This window comes from Cavia porcellus, unplaced genomic scaffold, assembly GCF_034190915.1.
Source record: "Cavia porcellus strain 051 isolate PalLab524CR breed Dunkin Hartley unplaced genomic scaffold, mCavPor4.1 scaffold_5, whole genome shotgun sequence".
Classification (NCBI taxonomy): domain Eukaryota; kingdom Metazoa; phylum Chordata; class Mammalia; order Rodentia; family Caviidae; genus Cavia; species Cavia porcellus.
In genome coordinates, this window is record NW_026947488.1 from 72,705,463 (window position 1) to 72,726,081 (window position 20,619).

The 20,619-nt window shown below is 34.0% G+C and overlaps 1 long non-coding RNA gene across 4 annotated transcripts in view; it reads left to right on the forward strand.

Annotated features, from left to right (window-relative positions):
* Positions 1-19,385, forward strand: part of LOC111753403 (uncharacterized) — a 93,688-nt gene extending 74,303 nt beyond the window's left edge. For all 4 annotated transcript variants that reach the window (XR_010047609.1, XR_010047611.1, XR_010047612.1 and 1 more), the window contains 2 exons: positions 967-1,059; positions 16,216-19,385. This is a non-coding gene — a long non-coding RNA (uncharacterized LOC111753403). The remainder of the gene's footprint in view (positions 1-966; positions 1,060-16,215) is intronic.
* The last annotated feature ends 1,234 nt before the right edge of the window (positions 19,386-20,619 follow it).

Here is a 20,619-nt window from a genome sequence, read left to right on the forward strand (position 1 = left end):
TTTCAATGTTACAGCAACTTAAGGGTAATACAAAAACCCATATGTTTAGGCAGGAAGGCAAAGTTAACTGAAAGCAGAATTAACAGAGGACACAGTGTTTGCTTTCATTGGAACTTGGCCATTCATTAAGGGCTGGACTTAGTGTCAGCCCTATTAATCCAGCCACCTTTTAGTTTCAAGGCTTCTGTCTTCTGTATGTCTACAAAACATGAGCGTTGTTGATGAAACATTGAGTTACAAATTGGGTGATGTTACACTTGGCAACTTGGATAAGGGCAGGGTGAGAAGCCAAGACTATAAAACAAATAACCTAGCAGTGTTTGGTGTCCAAAATAAATGTATTATGCAGTTGCCTCGGAGTTGCTCCAATGCAGTGACACTTCAGGTCACATTATGCCAGGCCTGGTAGCTCTTGTGAGTAAACTTGGTGTTTTTAAAATGGGAGATAACAACATGAGGAAGTTTTAAAACATCATCTTGCCAATGTGAAATGAATAGGTTTTTAAAGTCACTTCATTTTTAAAGTGTAGCATTTTAATCTCTGCACTATGGTACTCATTCCTTATCCTGGCATCTGTGATTGTTTTCCCCATAAGCACATAATTCCAAAATATTTTCCTGTCTTTTACCTTGCTCTTTCTCATTGGTCTTTGCTTGCAAGTTATTTCTGCCTCCTTTTCTCCTCTCACCCCTCAACCCCAACAAAAATCCAGGCTGGGGAATGGGTGCTTCCAGATTGAGGAATTATTCTGGAAACTTTCCCCTTTTAAGTGATTTATTTATTTATTTATTTAACCAGGAATCAAACTCAGGACCTCGGGCTTGTCAGGCAAGCAACCATGTCATTGAGCTATATTCCCAGCTCCTAAATTATTTTTTAAACTTTTTAATTTTTCTTTCTCTCTCTCTCTCTCTCTCTCTCTCTCTCTCTCTCTCTCTCTCTCTCTCTCTTTTTTTTTGAAACAGGATCTCGCTATTGGTGCAGGCTGACCTTGAACTTATGTAGCCCAAGCTGGCCTCAAACTTGCAGCGATCCTTTTGTCTCAAGAAAGTCCTGAGGTGAGTACCACCACCACACTTGACAAACTGATTTAGACTCTTAAAATTAAACACTCCATAGCTTTTTGGTCATATTGAAAATCTCAGTATTTAGCACCACCCTAATAAATTTCCAAACATCCACAACTGAGTTCTCCAGAGTTGAGTCAGTACTACCTCTTACATTCCTGAAAATGTGCACAGACTTGACTTATTCTTTGTTACTTTTCTAGAAAGGAAAACATTGTATAACTCAATGATTTTATTGCTAGAATAATAAAAATATGAAGAACCCTCTCCTTCGGAAAGGGACATTCTCTTTTATCATTACATCTCTATTAATACGTACACAGAATTCCAATATTAAGGAAGAAAATGGAGTGAAGACAAGTTAGTGCACAGCCTTGGAGAAAGCTAACACTGCCCTTGCCAAGGAGCTGTATGCAGTCCATCAGCTCATTCCCTAATCCTTCCCACAGTCTCTCAGCACAGCCTTTTCCCGTGCATGAGGCCAGCCAGCACTCAGCCATGCCCTGACCACCTGATGCTCTGTAGTCCACCTAACCCTCTTGACTGGCCTCTATGACTTTATCTTCTCCCCTCATAGTTGAAATAAAATGAATACAGAATTGCCATCTTTAAATTCAACTTTGGATACTCTCTCAAGACAGGAAAGTCATGTTTACTTATTTAAGAATCAGGACAGGAAGGGCTAGGAGAACTCACTCAAGGATTACATAACCATCTGCAGCCAGGATAGGATCTTCTTTCTGCAGTCTGCAGCTGTGTAAATCATTTGTATTTTACTTATTTCGATTCTTTAGTCCCTTTTGACATTGTGTATTCATCTCTAGAAATGAAACTATGAATTAGGGATGCAATGTAGGGAGGAGGGCTCATGTGCACACACAAATAAAAAGTTGTAGGGAAGTGTAGTTTGCCTTAAATTAAAACTTTAAAAGCTCTTATCCATCTATTTTAAACACAGAGAGGATTAACATTTGCATTTAATTGTAAGCATGTTGTTTTCATAAGAAAAGATCCAGAATTATTTGGTGGCCTTTAAATAGCAAATTGTCTTGAAAGAAAATATGACCAATTTGTCCTATATTTTGTAATATACATTCTCATACTCATTTCATATCATCAGACTTTTATTCTGCATTTGTTTCTCATTCTACAGGGTTCCATTTATCTTTAAGTGGAATAATTTCAAACCACACTACAGTGGATTATTGTTATTATTATTGCTGTTATTTCATTGTCCAATAACTTCCTACTCTATCACACATACACCTAAAATAAAAATGTTTACTTGGCAGCTTTTTATTTGACTCACAGCCCAGATTTCCAAAATCAGGAAGGTACAATTCAGTGTCTGGTGCAGAGAGCAATAGAACATCCTTTTATCCGCTTAACTGATGTCTGTATGCTCAGTTAACCAGCCCTTGTGTGTTAAGGGTTGTAGGCATTTAAACTTGGTAAATGCTCTATGACAGCACTGCTATTGTGGAGTCAATTCATTTCCTTGAGCAGAAGAAGATCACTTCACAATTACTTCATGGCAGTCTATACAAGCCCTCTTAGCTGGTCATTAATTAAGCAATAAGACATGACAGGCAATATATTTCTGGGCCATTTAACATATCTCTTGAGGGATTTTGAAAGCGAGAGGCTAAAGGTCAAGTGACTTTAACCATTTGAGAAGTTCACAGCCAGGAAATTGTGATACTACAAAAAAATTGCATGTAAATTATTGAAACTAAGACAAACAATAATTTTAATGCATCAAGCCAAACAATTTATTAAGCAAAAATATTTTTAATGAAAGTATGAAGTGCCATACATTGTACTATAGCTTATACCCATGAAATGTGCTCTCCTCTCATAATTACAGTTGAAGCATGTAAAGCTCACTTGTTTTATGGCCACAGTGTTTGTGCTTTTGAATATGATATCACATATTTATTGGAAAATAAATACTTGAGCTCACTAGACTAAATGCATTGTTCTGTCCTACCCAAAATGTTGCTTCTCTTGGTGGCAGCAAAGATTATTTTAGAACATGGTGCTCTCAGGGTTACTAGGAAATCTTACCACTTCTCTAGATCTCATGACTCTTCTCTTAGTTACTTTTCTCTCTTGCTGAGACAAACACCCAAAACCTACAATTAAAGGAGGGAATGTTTGTTTAGCTCACAGTTTGTAGAGGTTTGAGTCCATAACTGGATGACCCTCAGGGTCATGGCAGAGTGCTATGGCAGAGGGGCAACTATTCATGGAAGTGGAAGACAGAAAAAGCAACAAGAGCAAAAGGGTAAATCTCTTTCTGCACCTTTAATCTTATCCATACTGCTGGGATTAGGGCAGTGCCAATCCAATCAGTGGACTGATTCAGCAATCACCCAGCCTTAATCTGAATACCTTTAATCCTAGTATTGCACTATAAATGAGTCACACATTCTAGATTGCTTCCTCTAAAAAAAAAACCCAGCTAAAAGTGCATGTGACCTCTGGAGAGATCTAGAAACAAATCATAACATTTTGGTCCTGGCCCCCAAAGATTCTCATACTTCATTTATGCAAAAATCATTTAGCTCATCTCTAAGAGTTGCCAAAGTCCTAATAGTTTTAGCATTGCTGAAAAATCCAAGTCCAAAATCCCCTATAAGATTCAAAGCACTCTTGACTGTGAGCACCTATTCAAATAAGTGCTAAGAAAGTTAAGCAATTACAACATGCAGTAGTGTAAGATAGACATTTCCATTTCAAAAGTTACAAACAAAGGAATACAAAGGAACAGAACCAAAGCAAATTTAAAATCCAGCAGGACAAACATTAAGTCCTATAGTTCCATATACAGTATCCAAGGCAATCTTTGGCAAGATGTGAACTACGAAGGGTTTGGGTTACTCTGCCATTAATAGCACTTCTGGTAGTTATAGCTTCCGTGGCTTCTCTTTTTAGTTTTCTCTGTTCCTTCTTTGCAGTTTTCTCAGAAGACCCACATTCCTGGTATCTTCAATCTTCTAGAACCTCCCTGCACCTTTGACTTCACACTCTAACCTTCACACACTGCCCTCCAAGGGCACACCAATGACCTCCCAGGCCTTTTTATGAAATCTGAATGGAAACTTTCCCAGTACCACAACTCTTCCATTGTGCATGGACCTAAAACCAGCACTGTGTGGATGATGCCAAGATCTGCTGTCAGCAGGAGCAATAGCCAGGGCTTCTTTCTCTCTTGGTTGTAGAGGTGTAGTGCCTTGGTCCCTGAGAACTATGAATCCAATTTTGAGGAACAAATTTTCTATGATGCCTGTCATTCTAGAACATGCTGTGCTGCAGCTTTATTCTCAAAGTAGAAGTCTTTTACTTTTTTCAATTTTGAGGCTGTCATGGATGGAATCCTGTTGCTTCTTACGATACCTTTCAACCGTCTTTTCTATTCTCCTGTTTATTCTCAGCAATCAAAATCTCCTCTCCTTTATCTTTGCAGTACATAGCTTTACTGGAGTTTCTATTCTAGTGAAACTCAAAACATTTTAAGTCAATCTTATGGCCTCTTTGCCCTTGATTTTAAACACAGATCTGGCTAAAAGTCAGCAACAGTGCCATATCATGGCCTCAATATTAGGCTGTCTTAAATTTTCTTCTCCCAGATTAGTGTGCTGCTCTTAATTTCAGTCTCTTGCAAAGTTTGCAGGTATGATAAAAATGGAGACAAGCTTTCTCCCAAGCCATAACACACATAGTCTGGAATCCAACAACCAATGCAGTCCTCTTCCTGGCAGAAACACAAGCCCAGACTTCAGAGGCAGGATTTCTATCTGCCTTCTGGTCTGAGATCTGACTAGCTCCTCCTATACAGAACAGTTTAGAGTTCTAGTTATACTTTTTAGCCTGCATCTCTATATCTTTCCAAACTCTTCCCACGAGCCAGTACCAAAGGCTCCTAAACTACATGGTCAGTTATAGTCACAGCAAAAACCCTGCTTTTGGTACCAAATTCTGTCTTAGTTATGTTTCTCTCCTTGATGGGACAAAAATAGCTAGTACATGTAAGAAAGAAGGGAAGGTTTGTTTAGCTCACAGTTTGTAGAGATTTCAGTCCAGAATTAGATGGCTATTAGCCAGAATGGCATGACAGAGGAGCTACTGTTCATGACAGCAGAAGATAGGAAAAGCAACAAGACCAAACGGGATAATCCACTTTCTGCCCTTTTCATCTTATCCAGACTACTGGAATTAGGGCAGAGCCAACACAACCAGTGGACTGATCTTTAATTCCAGTATTGCACTATGAATCAATCACACGCTCTAGATTCAGCTGCTTCGGACAATCTCAAACTAAAAGTGCATAAGGCTTTGAGTTGACATCTAGACACAAAGTGAAATAACTCCTTTTAGAGAGTTTTGCAAAAGTTAACGACATTCTTTATTAAGTAGATAATTACTTTTATAAATAACAGAATAAATGGCTAGAGGGGATAGCTCACTGGTAGAAGGCTTGCTTAGTGTTCATGAGGCCTTAGGTTTGATCCTCTGTATGATACATTTGAAAATACAAAAAGAGAATAAGTATAACAAAAATAGTAGGCACATTAGACAAACTACTGAAAAGAAACTTTTGACTGAGGAATATATATATAATCTGCCCTACCATGCTGAGATTCTTTGACTATCACTTTTTTCCCATTTATGCACCTTCCTCCATCTCCCCTAACCCAGATTCTCATTGTTCATTCCTTCCTCTTAAACTACTTCCTTATGCTGTGTGTGTATGTATACTCTCCATTAACTTCCTATTACAGATTATAATTGGTTCTATTAGAGTTAATTAGAAAAATGTTCCTAAGTTATTTCTGACAGGATGATTCAACCCCCAAAATTTACCTGTGCTTCTTTTTTCCTATTCTATTTATGCTCACCTTTTTCTAGTCCTTGTTTTTATTGTAGATAGCCTGGCAAAAGATAATAAATTTAATTCCATAGCCTGCAAGCAAATCATGACATTAAAAATATATGCACAATAAGTAATTAGTTCACTGGCTAAATTGATGCATAAGCAATTTCATTAAATCCAATGTTTCAGGATTTTTGAACTATAACTAAAGGTTAAACAGCACAGAATGTTTGCTAATGTTAAATTTAGTATATTTATCGCATCTTTTCCTAACTTTCTGAACTTAGCTTCACATTTAGCAGATTTTTTTTTTTTTTTTTATCCGTACCGGGGATCGAACCCACAACCACACGCTTGCAAGGCAGGTGCTTACGCTGCTGAGCTAAATCCTCATTTACTTTCATTTTTAAATACTTAGAAGCATTAACTAAACTTTATTATTTTGTCTTTAGTGAAACAGTTTCTTCTGCTAACTTACAGTATTTGCCTTATTTCTATTGTTTAATGATTTTATTTATTCATTTATTTACTATTTTTGGAAGATAGATGATGCCTTTCCTATATTTTTGTTATTTCGGTTTTAGTTATGTTCACTAGAGTTTTAGTGACTTTATACTTACTTAAAAATAATTCTTTACAATTAGTCTCTGTCTGAGTTTCTAAATTTGTAAATTGTGTGTGTGTGTGTGTGTGTGTGTGTGTGTGTGTGTGTGTGTACATGTTCAGGATGTATATATACATGCTTTCAAGATATGCCACGAACTAGAATTTACTGAATCAACAATTACGATACAGATGACATTATAAACCATGAGAATGGCCTTCAGTTACTCTTTGGGTCACATTCATGGGAAATCACTTTGTATACCTTATTGTAATTTGTATTGTTTAAAATCAAAGAAAAACTGTTGGAAATCTGATCAAGTATCTTTTATCATTTAAATATGAGTTGATTCAGTTAAAGCAAAAATAAGGCTCTCTTGAGTTTTAAAAGAGTATTTTCTCTTGAAGTTGAAGGGAGCAGTCACTTCTGGAAGAAACACATGCATGTGGAGAAGCATGCATTGCTTAGCTGATGGTTGAATTCTCTTGAGGTGGCGACTATCAGACAGAAATCAACCTAAGGAGACCAGCAAAACTGCAAGGAGGCAAATTTCAGAGATCAGCGTTTACATTTCAAGAGTCCATTGTGCTCCCAAGCCAGTTGTTACCAACTGTATAAACCAGCAATGATTCTATCTATACTTCTTTAAATCAGGGTGAGATCTTACACTTCCTTTTTTCATTACCCACTAATATGTTACTGATAAGATATCTTTAAGTTTTTGTGTGTAGGAGGCATAAAATATAGGCCTCAAGTAAATTATCTCCTCCCAAATCTATTACCTGAAGATTTGATTCAGAATGCAGATTTATTTTGCAAGAAAGAAATCTCATTTTGAAAGTACTCTTGATAAGTTTAAGTGTTTATGCCTTTGATCTCTGTCCCTAATTACACTCTTTTACCCTCTAGCAGGCCATAGAGAATTACATGTGAGAAAAAGTATGAGGAAGGTGTTTTCATATTTCATTATTATTTTATTCTCAAGGATATTTCCAGGGAGAATGATTTAAATATGTTCTGTCTAGGTTGAGTATACCTCTCCAAATATAAATTTATGGCAGAAGTAGCCAAGGTAGACTCCTAGCAATTTTCTTAGGATCCTTTTATAAGGTGGATTAGATTGAATGTTTACCACATGTCTTTCATGGTTGCTCTCTTAAGGAAGACTTTCAGCTGTCAAATTATAGTTTAATACAAAAATTTACTCAGTAAAGTCTTGTGGAAATCTCAGGTAAAATGATGCTCTGTTGATGAACTGTTTGAGTGCTTCTTTCTGTTCAAATGAAATGCAGTCATGGAGACTGTATTTTGAGCAACATTGAGGCCAAACTTCAAGGAGCATTTTGTTAATCTTTTTCTGGGCTTCTGAAGTCTACATAAATACTAAGCTTTTATTTTTGAAATGCTTTTTCAGACCATTGCCAAGAAGATCTGATCTGCTATATTACTGCAGCTGGCTGTCTCTAATATACCAATATTTATTAAAGGCTCAAATCATGGGTTCTTAGATTTTTTTCCTTCAATTTTTTCCTTTTTTTTATTTGTAAAAGGGTTCTATAAGAATTACTGTGCATGCACCAAAAGGATCCATTTAGAAAATAGTTTGTGAATTCCCATTCCGTACTGTAATGGTCCATATAACCGTATTAAGTCAGTTCCTTTAATAGGAAGAGTGGCTTTTTAGTTTGTGAGAAATCCACTCCTGCTGAGATTTGAACCAGGAACCCTTGGATCTAAAAGCATTTGCTTTACTCTTTAGATAAGTGAAATCTTCTTAAAAGAGAGGGGGTTAGGAGTAAGAGTTCTCTTTGACTTTAGAGGTATATTTGAGAATTTTATTCTTTCTGAATTATTTTGTCTCTTCCACTCTGTTTTGTTTTTCTAGGTTTTTGGAATCATTTGTCTAGCATTGATTTGAAATATGAATATGAACATCTGCATCTAAGATCAGTATTTAATATCTCATTGTGGAAAACTTTCTAAAGTAATCTAAAAAAAGCAGATTCCAGGATTGAACTGGTTAACCTAATATTAAACCACCTTTAAGAGTGCCTAAGTCCATTTGCTAAAAGGAATCAAAGGGAGGGAAATGAAAAGGATAAAGGACAGGAATTGGAGGAGTAGAAATGACAAAAGCTGGGCTGTATGGATGCACACACAGGCCAGTTTGAAAACCACTATTCGTATAATAAATATATACTAATAAAAAATACATGGGAAGTCAGTTGTAAAAATTTAAGAATTCTTTACAAGTGTCAAAATTACAGAATTAATTTTTCCTATAGATAAAAGTAGTCACATGTTACTCTTTACATTTTTTGTGATTGCTTGATGAAATTCATCCTGTCCATAAGCCTTCTATGATCTTCTTAAAAACACGTCACGACAGAAAAAAGAATTTAATTTCCTCTGACTCCTCAGAGTGTCCATGAATGTGTACTAGCTAAATTCTAAAGATCATGCAATTTCTGATGTAACATTCCATCATTCTTTGCAAATCTCATCAGATTCTGTAGAGGGTTAAGACATGAATCATAGATGCTTATGAGTTTCATGAGTTACACATTTTCTCTTTTCAAAAGCAGATCTTATTCCAAGTGTTTTTGACTCTAGTAAAAACAGCAGATAAGACAATAAACTGTGCTATTGCAGTAACCAAAGAGACTTTTCCTCCCCTTTTGTCGTAGCTGAGTTCCGTACAGATTACTGTTGGCACAGGAACTGGGACTTAGATCCTTGGTTGCAATTTTTCCATCATTAAAGACTTTTAAATGCTAGCAAGATGCCAGGTGTTTTATGGAATATATAAAGACTAGCTGCACAGAAGGGGGAAAAAGTTTATTTAAGGGTGACATTGGAAACATTGTAATTACTCCCACTGGAACCATATGGATAAGGAAAAGCATTTAGGGTTCAAAAATAATTTAGCAAGGCATTTTTTTTGTTGCAATGTCTTCTGTAATTCTTTACCCATAGCTTTCTGAGGTCAAAATAATAGCAATCTGGATACGATTTTGGTTATTTTATTAGAGATAAGAATATTGTTATTTTAGAGCATCTTTGAAAATGGAGAAATTCAAGGACTTTTTTTGGCTTACTCAACTGTAATTTGATTCTCAATTTCTAGAATCATATTCTATTTGTCTTAGAATTAAGACATTAACAAAAGATAGGACCTAAAAATTCAAATATGGTCTAAGATAAAACTGAGCACACTGGTGACTGTATATAACAGAGGGAAAAGTCATTCCTGCATTACTTTGGGAATAAAACCTGAACACAAACCCTCTTTATTTATTTATAGTCTATTCAGGGTAAGACTTAGTACCCAACGGTGTCACTGCAGAATTCTACAAGAACTTTGGGGAACATTTAATATCAATAGACCTTAAACTCTTCAAAAACAGTGATAGGGAAAGCATACGAACTCATTTTTGGAATCTAGCATTTTCATGATACCAAGACCAGACAAGATCTTAATAAAAAAGAAAATTATGGACTGATCTCTTAATAAATATAGTTGCAAAAACCTTCACCAAGATACTGGTAAACAGAATGCAATAAATGATGTCCAAGTTGCCTGCATCCACAGATACAAGGATGACTCAACATATATAAATCAATCAATCTAATAAGTAATACAAAGAGAAGGCAAAACAAAAAACACAATCACCTTAACAGATGTGAAAAAGCCATTGACAAAATTCAATGTCCATCCATCATAAAAGCTCTGTCAAAAATAGGTATAGTATGACTTTATATCAAACTGATAAAAACCGTTATGTCAAACTCATTGCAGACATCATAGAAGGTAGAGAAAAACTGAAATGTTTCCCTCTAAAATCAAAACAAGTCCAAAGTGTCCACTCTCATTATTTCTCTTCTATAGAGTAGTCAAATTTGTTTTTTTTTATTTTTAAAATTTTTTATTTAAAGAAAGACTAAACAAAACAGAAAATAGGTAGCAATAATACATTCAGAGAAAAAAATGAATAGTAAGAAATCACTAGTTGATGTTTACATATTGTCATTTTACAAATAGTTGTTTAAGATACAAAAATGGAACATGTAAAGTGGGAATTCAAACAACCAGACTGCAAACAGTTCCGTTCAACTGTCCAACAAAAATTTAGTACCATGGTTGTCAATCCTATACACTTAAACATACATGCAGTTATCCCTAGCTTCATTTATGTTTAGATTAAACAAACTAAAGCAGGTTAAAATCATTCTGAACAAAGAATAATAGTATTGCTGGATTTCACATCAGGACACTCCATGATCAGCACTGGGTACTGTAGTGTCTTTTTAAAATTTAATTTAAAGAAAGACAAAAAAAAAAAAAAAAAAAAAAAAAAAAAAAAAAACAGAAAATGGGTAGAAATAATACACAATTTCAAAGAAAAAAAATAAACAGTAAGAAATCACTAGTTGATGATTCCAGATTGTTTTCTTACAAATAGGTATTCAAGATACTAAAGTGGAGCTTATAAAGTGGGTATTCAAACAGGGAGATTGCAACCAGTTCTGTTCAACTATCCAACAAAAACTTAGAAATATGACTATCAATCCTATACACTTAAGCATACATGCAGTTATCCATCTCTTCAATTATGTTGAGATTGAATAAACCCAAGCAGGGTAATATCACTCTGAACAAAGAATAATATTATGATATTATGACACTCCGGGATCAGCACTTGGTATTTTAGTGTCTCTTTTTCTTCAGAGCATCTGTTCATTTCATCATGTGTCATATGATCAGTTCTCATAAACTGTTTATAGATTCTACACATGCATGAATCTTAACATGTATTTCTATCATTTCTATATTAGAGGGAGAAACAAAACAAAGCAAGGCAAAGCAAAACATATTCCTATAAACACATGAAATGAAATAAACATATAAGACCATTGTATGAATCATTCTACCATAGTTCCTGTTCTGTCTCTTGTTATCTCCAATAGAATTGGCAAATTGGCAAGAGCAAACAGCAAGAGAAAGAAATAAAAGGGGTATGTTTAGGAAAGGAAAAAGACAAACTGTCCTTACAGATGATGTGATACTTTACATGGAAGATCCAAAAACTCTATCAAAAGACTACTAGAACTAATAATCTAATTCAGCAAAGCAATGGGATTCAAAATAAGTTCACAAATACTAATAGCATTCCTTTGCACCAACAATGAACACAAAGAAAAAGAATTTAGGAAAACAATCCCACTTGCAACAACTTCAAAAAAATAAATACTTAGCAATGAATTTAACAAAGGAAGTGAATGACCTCTGTGACAAAAATTGTACAATTCTGATAAAGAGAAAAAATATCAGATAATGGAAAGGTATGTCCTGTCCCTGGATAAGCAGGACAAATATTGCCAAAATGGTCATATTATCAAAGTTAATATATTAATTTAATGTAATACCAATTAAAGAAATTTTATAAAGGCAGAAAAAAACAACCCCAAAATTTACATAGAACCAGATATGACCCAGAATAACAATCCTGCACAACAGCTACAAAGTAGGAAGAATCAAACTCATGATTTTAAGTTAAACAGCATTAGAAAGTTATGATGATAAAACCCAAGCATACTGTTGTCACAAAACAGATATGCAAATCAAAGGAACATAATAAATGATGCAGAAACAGCTCTAGGCACATTCAGTCATGCGCTCTTCAATAAAGGGGCCAAAAATACATGTTGGAGTAAATAAATGGTACTGGGAATATTATCAGATGCAGAACAATAAATCTATCCTCATATCTAACACCTTGCACTAAAGGAAAATAGAAAGAGACCACTTATATAGTTCTTAAAACAGAAACACTTAATCTGCTGAAAGATAAAATAAATAAAATTCTTAAAATATATGTCCAGGCAAAGACTTTATAAAAAGAATCCTGACTGAAGAAGAAATAATGCCAGAATTCAAACAAATGGGTTTCTATTAAAATACAAGCTTCTGAATAGCAAAAGTAACCAACAGAATGAAGAGACAACTTATGAAATAGGAAAAAATTTATTGTCTATTCTGTCAACACAAGACTATAATAGAGAATATATAAAATCTCGAAAATCTTAATTCCTCTAAAACAAGAGATCCAATCAAAAATGAGCAATTAGAATAAATATATGCTTCAAAAAATATAAATCTCTAGGAAGTACACGAAAAAAAGTTCAGTATGTTTGGCCATTACAGAAATGTAAGTCAAAACAATACTTGAGAGCTCATCTTACTCCAGCAAACATGGGCAACAGGAAGAACTCAAAAAACAACAAATGCTGGTGAGATTTGAAGGAAAAAGTAACCTTTATGCATGGTTTACCTATTGTAACCATTATATGGGCAATTCTTAAAAAATAAAAACATAGAAATTCTATTTGACACAGTTATACCTCTTCTGAGTGTCTTCCTGAAAGAGTTAAAGACGTTATAGTATGTTGATACATGCATACCCTGCTTATAGCAACACGACCCACAAGAGCTAAATCTTAGAAACAACCTACATGTCTCCTGATGCATTAATGGACATGCAAAATTTGGCACATACACACAGTGGAATACTACTCAACTATACATGAGGATGCATTTGAATCACTTATAGGAAAATGGATGCACCTGGAGACCATGATCTAAGTGAAATACAAGACACAGAAAGTTTTCCTCTTGGTGAAAAACCCAGGTTAGAAATAATTTAAAGAGAAAAATAAAAGACAGATGATAGGAAACAGGAGGTAAGACTTTTAAGATGGGAAAGAGAAGCAGGATGGAGAGGAGCAAGTGGAGTGAAAAGGAGAATAAAACTGATCAAGATGTGATATACGGTTAACTCCACATGATGAATGTGTTCATTATATACTGCAAACACATACTAACAAAAGTATGAAGGTTATAATTTAAAGAAGCAAAGCTACAAACATTAATATTTCTGAAAGTATTAGCACTAGAAAATTATTTCCTCATCATTCTGGAGTTAGAAGTCCACGATCAGTTTACTAATGACACTGATATTTCTAAGACTTGTCTCCTCTGTAAAATTTTTATTTATCCTCATTAATTTGATCCAGTGATGCTGTCTTAAAGTAGGAACCCCAGATTCCTAATTCTGATCCTGTGTGAGGTTGATATTATAGATTATTTGGAGAACATTCTGTTAAGATCTTCAAATTGTGATGATTTCAGCTCTTGAAGTTTTGCTGTTTTAGGGGAAGGGAATGCTACCTGACTCCAACATTAGTCCTCATGGTATGAGAAGTTTACTCCACACACACAGTCTTAGGGTGTGACTCCCCTGTCACCTCCGGAATCTCTTTTGAGAAATTTCCTTCTTTCCTGAGCTAATTCTTTTTTCTTTCACATGGTCCACATGGTGACCTTGTGCTTTTGGTTTTTCCAAGGGACCATTTCTTCTAATGTAATTATCTTTCCTCACCCTCTGATTATTCAGACACTTTCTATCTTATTCTTTAGACCTTCCATTCCTAGGATGTAATCAAAATCATCTGATTATGGAAGATACATGTTCAGTTGGCTAAAATTAAGAAGAAGATGCTCATTTTAACACTATGTGATGACATACGAAAATTAGTTTACCCCTCTTGCCCTATAAGAGACATCTATCACAAAACTAGACCTCCTGCTTCTCTAAAGTTAAAAGCTTCTAGGGAAAAGAATGTAACCGACTAGGTAAAACACATTGAAAAATGTTCTACAGAGGTATTTGTTTATAGTTTTAAATGACTCCCTTCAGTGAAGACAATATTAACCACTATTACTTGTTTCTACATAATTTCACATAAATTCAAAAATGAAGACAATGCTATTATCCAATTTTGAATTTCTAGACTATTATTTTAGAGGATCTGCCTTATAGATATTATTGATCAGGTTTTTTCCATGTATTCATAACTTCTGACTAAACACCTTCTTATTCATTTACAATAACGAGGAGGCAATGCAGAAGCATTCTATTACAAAGCTCCCTCCTCAGTCCTTTTTAAACTTTGTTTCGAGAGAAGTCTGGCTAAGGTGGCTACGCTACTCTCAAACTTTTATGATTCTTACCTCAGCCTCCTCAATAGCTGGGATTACTAAGACATTTTCTACGAGACAAAATTAATCCATTTTCTGTCCCTGACCAAAAGTCAGTTCTTATCAATCTTAGCACACTTTGTAAATTATTTTTTATCCTTTCCATTTACAAGGGACTATAACTTGTAAAATAACTTAATTCTATAAATTCACAGTTTAATCGTGTCGGTAATTTAAAAATTTTATTCTTGAGGAATTTTGGGAGATTCAGTGTGAATTAGTTGAAATAGATCAGGTACAAAAATTAAATTTAATATATAATCTTTTGAGTATGATTAAAACATTTAAGGGTGATGGTATATTGAGAAAAAGATTCACTTTTAATCGACAAATGTTTAAGCAATAGGGCAAGTTTCTGAAAAAAAATTTCTATTTAACCTAAGCCTTAAAAATCTGGCAGAATATTTCAATACGAGTAATATTTTGTCAGACTGAGGAAGCAACATACGTACAGTAAAAAATATTGTGACATTCAAACTTAGGCCATCTTAAACACCAGGACTAGAGAGACAGAAAGTTACTCAATGAAAAAGGAGTGTAAGAATAGTATTGAAATTTCCAGAGAATAAAAATTAAACAATTGCATATTATTCAGAAAACTTTAATTGATGGTAGAAAATGTTGAAAGAGGAAAATAGGAAGCATGAGTTTAAGACAACTGGCTAATCAAAAGCAATGAGCTTCTGAGTAAATGGATCTAGTAGAAAGAAAAGAAAGGAGAATCCAGGGTAGAAGACATTTCTGTAGTAAAGTAGACAAGAATTGAATTGGACATGGAGATTAGAAGTCACTATAGCATCAAAGTTTACACCATGAGGGTGTAATCAGGCAACGTAAAGCAGAAGAGATTCCAACACACACAAAATTACTGACTGACTACAATACCAAGTATTGTTGGATGTTTAGAAAAGAGAGCCATTGGAGTTTGGAGTAATTGAGGAAAAGGTTTTTTGAGATCTTAGCAAAAATTTAAGATGAGATTGATAAGTAATGTGCACATAGAATACATAATTTTGTATTTAGGATCTAATATTTTAAAAGTATGCTTTTACATTTTATTCTTTCCTTTCAATAGTACTCAAGATGATCAAAGAGAGAAGAAATTAAACTTAGATTCATTTAAGATGATACTAAGGCAACTCAGGTCAGGAAAAGACTTATTTAAATTTTATTTTTATATTCTTCAATTTATTTTTAATCCGCAAGCAACAAATTTACACTCTTTGGTAGATAGTTTTCAAGGGTGTTGACAAGTGCATAAAGTTTGTAGCTCCAAAAGAACAAGATATGGAACATTTCTATCTCTCTGAAAAGTTTTTTCTTGTCCTTTGTAGTCAGTCTCAACTCCTGCATCTAGACATTTGCAATCACAGATCCAGACTCCTTTTGCAGTTTTGCTTTTGTAAAAAGTTATTTTGGTAGGCAGGGTTTTAAGATTGGTATTAATGCCTAGTCATAATAATTCCTGTGGTTATGCAAATATACATTATCTACATGTATATCTATCTATTGCTCTATAATGTAATTGCATAAGCCCCTAAAGACAGCATTTTTGTCTTCTGGTTACAGGAAAAGAAGTCAAAGATTTGAAGCATCAGGTTGATTTAAAGTGTCTCATTGGCTTGCAGATGAGGGAGATGTGGGAAGGATGTGAAAACGGAGCTGAGAGCAATTTCTGGCTAACAAGTGACAAAGAAACAAGTACCTACAAGTGCCTGCATCCTATAATAATTGGGAACTGAATTCCGCCAGTAACAGAGATGACTTTGGAAGCTGCTTCTAACCCAGAACTTTCAGATAAATATCCAACTCTAAGAACACAACTAGAAAATCCAATTCACCCTACTCTAGACTTTTGACATGTAGAAGTATAAGCTAATAAATGAATTTTGTTTTTTAAGCTGCTGAGTATATGGAAATTTGTTATTCTGTGATAGAAAATGAATAGCCATATAAATAGAAACATAGAGCATTTAGTTATTTAAAACTTGTTTGTTTCATTCAATATCCTTAAGACATTTGAGATTCATATGTATTATTATGTGAGTCACTGGGTAGTATTCTATAGAATGAACACACCACAATTTGCTTACTCGTTTATTTTTGTGTTTCTTATTCCCGGCAACTAGGAAAAAAAGCTATTTCTACTACTAGTGTATAAATTTTATAGAAATTGTTTTAATTTTTCCTGTATTGCTACCTAGGAGTGAAATTTCTACATGACACAAGGTATGCTAAAATCTATAAAAACTGTCAAATTGTATTTTTACTAGCATAGCAAGTTTGGTATTTGTATCAGTAATATATGAGTCCTAGTAAATATCATCAATCACATTTACTTTAGCTGTGAAAATAGCTATATAGTGGTGTGTTGTTGAATCTGCTTTTAAAAATGTTTATCACAAACTTTGGAGGTTCTGCAAAAGTTATCACCTTTGAAATAATGTGGCATAAATATTAGCATGTTTCAGTATGTCCACTTTAAAAATCACATCTTGAAAATGTACCTTTGTGATAGGAAATAAGTTCAAGTGAGGATATGGACAAATTTAAAGTGTCATACATTGCTGGTGGGAATGAAAAATGGTACAGCAGCTGTGGAAAGCAGTTGCCAGGTACTCAGTTAAACGAACTTCCCATTGAGCCAAAGTTAAACACACATACACACAAAAGCTTCTACAGCAGGGTTCTTGATATCCTAAGTGCGGAAACAACCCAAAGGTCCATTAAGTGATAGGCAAAAGGCGGTATATCTGTATGATGGAAGTTAGCCATAAAATGGAATGCATTGTTTTCTTAAAAAAATACACCTTTGATCCAGACAATCATGTTTTAATTAATATTTCTGTATTGATACATTAAAAAAGTAAATTTGAGCTAAGAAACATTTATATTCAACATTTATTGTATCAGCTATCCCCCAGGAACCAGATTTCACCATAACAGATGGCCCTTCCCTGAAGAATTTCATGCCCACTGGAGAAACAGACACATATAAATTTAATAGTGCCTAGTAATTGTCAGAGTGGAAGTATGTAAGATGTGTTGATAGGTCACAGGTGAGAGAGCAAAGAATTCTGCCTAAGAGACCACGTTGGTGAGATTACAAGATATGAGCTATAATTACAGTTATGCAATGACTGAAAGTGAAACTTGGAATTAGCACTGAGTATTATATTTGCATAAAATATACAGCTAGTGTTTAAATGGAATCATTTTGTATAATCTAATGATAAAAGATTTTTCTCTCAGTTTCTTTCATGTGTTTGGAATCTTTCCCAAATAACTGTATTAGGGATATCAATACACACAACGTAAACCATGAAATTGTGGACTTCCATTTGTAGGATTCTTATTCTTACAAATGTGTTTTCATAGTAGAGGACCAAAATTGGCCTAACAAAGATTCCTAGAATTTTAAGGGAACCAGCAAACACTGTTGACAAGATTTTTGGTAGAATCTTTGTAGTCTTGTTGAGTCTTTTGTCTTGAAATTAGAATTATTCAAAAATCATTTAAATTAATCAATAGTTTATAGAGTATTAGTATTGATTAATTATTAATTATTGTGTCCATGTATGCATACACATGCATGCCAATCATAAGGCTTGTAATCTGCTCATTCTGTGACCTTAAAATTTCTTTTTCATGAGCAACTTAACAATATTCTCATATGAATTATATATACATGCTAAACAATTAAAAAGTTAAAGATAATAACATGTATTAACTTTTGTTATTTTCTTATGAAATTTTTAATTTAAAAATTTTGTTTTACTTTTTCATAAGATAAAAAAAAACCAAAATGGCTTTACCAGCATCACACGCCCACCCCCCACCCCCGCAAAGAATACATAGTTAGTTTTATATTGACCAGAGATATTTATTTGGAGAGCTGTGCCGAAGTACCAGAGTATAAAGCATAAAGTCCAAAGATGTTGCCTACAAGTATCTTAAAGTCCTATTTATGTTTGGACATGTCTCTTTCAAGTGTCTCTCATAAATTATATACATATGATAATTTTTTTCAAAAGTACAAGTGTAGCTTTGTTTTTACAGTATATGCAATATTCCCTATATCCTGGCCCTGAGGATCAATGCTAGGGCTGACATAGGGGAGCAAGTGAGAGGAAACAAATTTTGCCAAACAACTTAACAATTCCACATAATGGAATAAATGTAGGGCTAATCATTTCAAAATTAGAAAATTATTATTCAAAAGGCAATCTCATGTACAATACCACAGTTCTAAAGAAAACATTTGGATATTTTTAGTTGTATTCCATTTTAACCTTCAGGAGCATTTTCATTGAGGTAACATTTATTTCTGAGATGTGTAATCTGGGCTCAGCAGGTTGCAATGCTAGAGACTTTGATGTTCACCAAGTTTGTTTATGAACTGTGCTAGAGATGGCAATCCAATATCTTCAAGGAAAATTCAGAGACAAACATAGCACACATTTTTTTTTTCTGTTCTGTTCATAATTGTGTCTTTACTGCCTGAATGTAACCAAGGGCTTGTTAGAAATGTAAACAAGATTGCCTTTGTGCACCAAAGAGAATGTGATTGGTGTACCAATATCAAAAGCCAGCACATTTTAGGTGATGCAAAATATGCTAGAATGTGTGCAGTATCCTGAAGCACTTCTAAAACTGTCTGAAGCAGAAAATAGGCACTGATTCTACAGTATTATATGTGATTTGTGTATAATAACATCATTAAAGTATTAACAATGTTTTCTTTTGTTTGTTTTTGGCTTTTTTCCTGCTCATGAGTTTGAGCGAGGTGTAAGAGCCTGCAAGACACCATATTGCAATTTTTGAGAGCTTTGTTTTTGATGGCTTGCAATAAACCACATAAGATATTCCCACTGGGGAAAAAGAAGTTATAAACTGTCTTGAATATTACAATTTACATGATTTGGAGCTTTAGGATCTCTTGTTTAAATTTTTTACTCTAGCAAATCATCTATTGTTTCCTGTTTGAAAACAATGATTTGAATATAAACCAACTCCAAAGGGCACAATAAAGAAATTTTGACAAGCTAATTAATTTGTTAAAAAAAAAAAGAGAGAGAGAACACAAACTCTGAATTTGCTTTTGAGGATGCCTCAAAATCATACACTTCATTTGCAGAATCAGTGAAAACCAATTTCCCTGATAAACAAAGAGTAGAGCTCAACAGACTGCATCTAATGATGCCATGTCCCCAGGTAGTGCTGTGAAATATATCAGCACCCATCCAAAAGAGTTAATTAGGAATGTCAGATGAAAACACTTAACTTTTTTAAATCCTCTACTACAGACAAGGATTTTCATTTTCATAAAATTATAAATTTAGAATTTTAAGTGATAAATCTATCATCTCCTCTACATCTAAAGAAATAAGAATGGTGACAAATTTCAATCTTTTTTAAAATTTTTTATCCCCAAAGATATTCTTCAAGTTTCTACAAATACTGCCATCGTGTCAGAATTTTTTTGAAGGGAAATAAATGTGTGTCCTAAAAATAAATGAACCAGATGAGTAATTCTTTTAGTCGTCTATTAAAAACAAGTGTAACTTGTTTATAACTAAATGTTCTTTGAATTTTTTAAACATAAAGGGAAATGTACACTTTAGACATTTAAAAAATCTACATGTTGATCAAATTTTTAAAATCTTTGTACACATCTTTTATTCTATTTATGGATAAACGACAGCTATCAGTGTTGAAGGGGAAATCTTTTACTACTTGGTTGAACAAACATTTTGCAATCACCAGAAACTAATTTTGCTCATCTCAAACCTACTTTTTTTGTTGGAGAGACTGAGTCTCTGGCTAGAGCTGCTGAACTAGGCATCTATGACTTTCTGCTGTTGCTTTTATTTTCTTGTAGCCTGTTTTTAAAGAGCAGTTGGAATAAGCATGTTAAAGTGTATGTCATGAACTGGAGATTTAGCTCAGTGGCTCAAGCACTTGCCTGGTAAG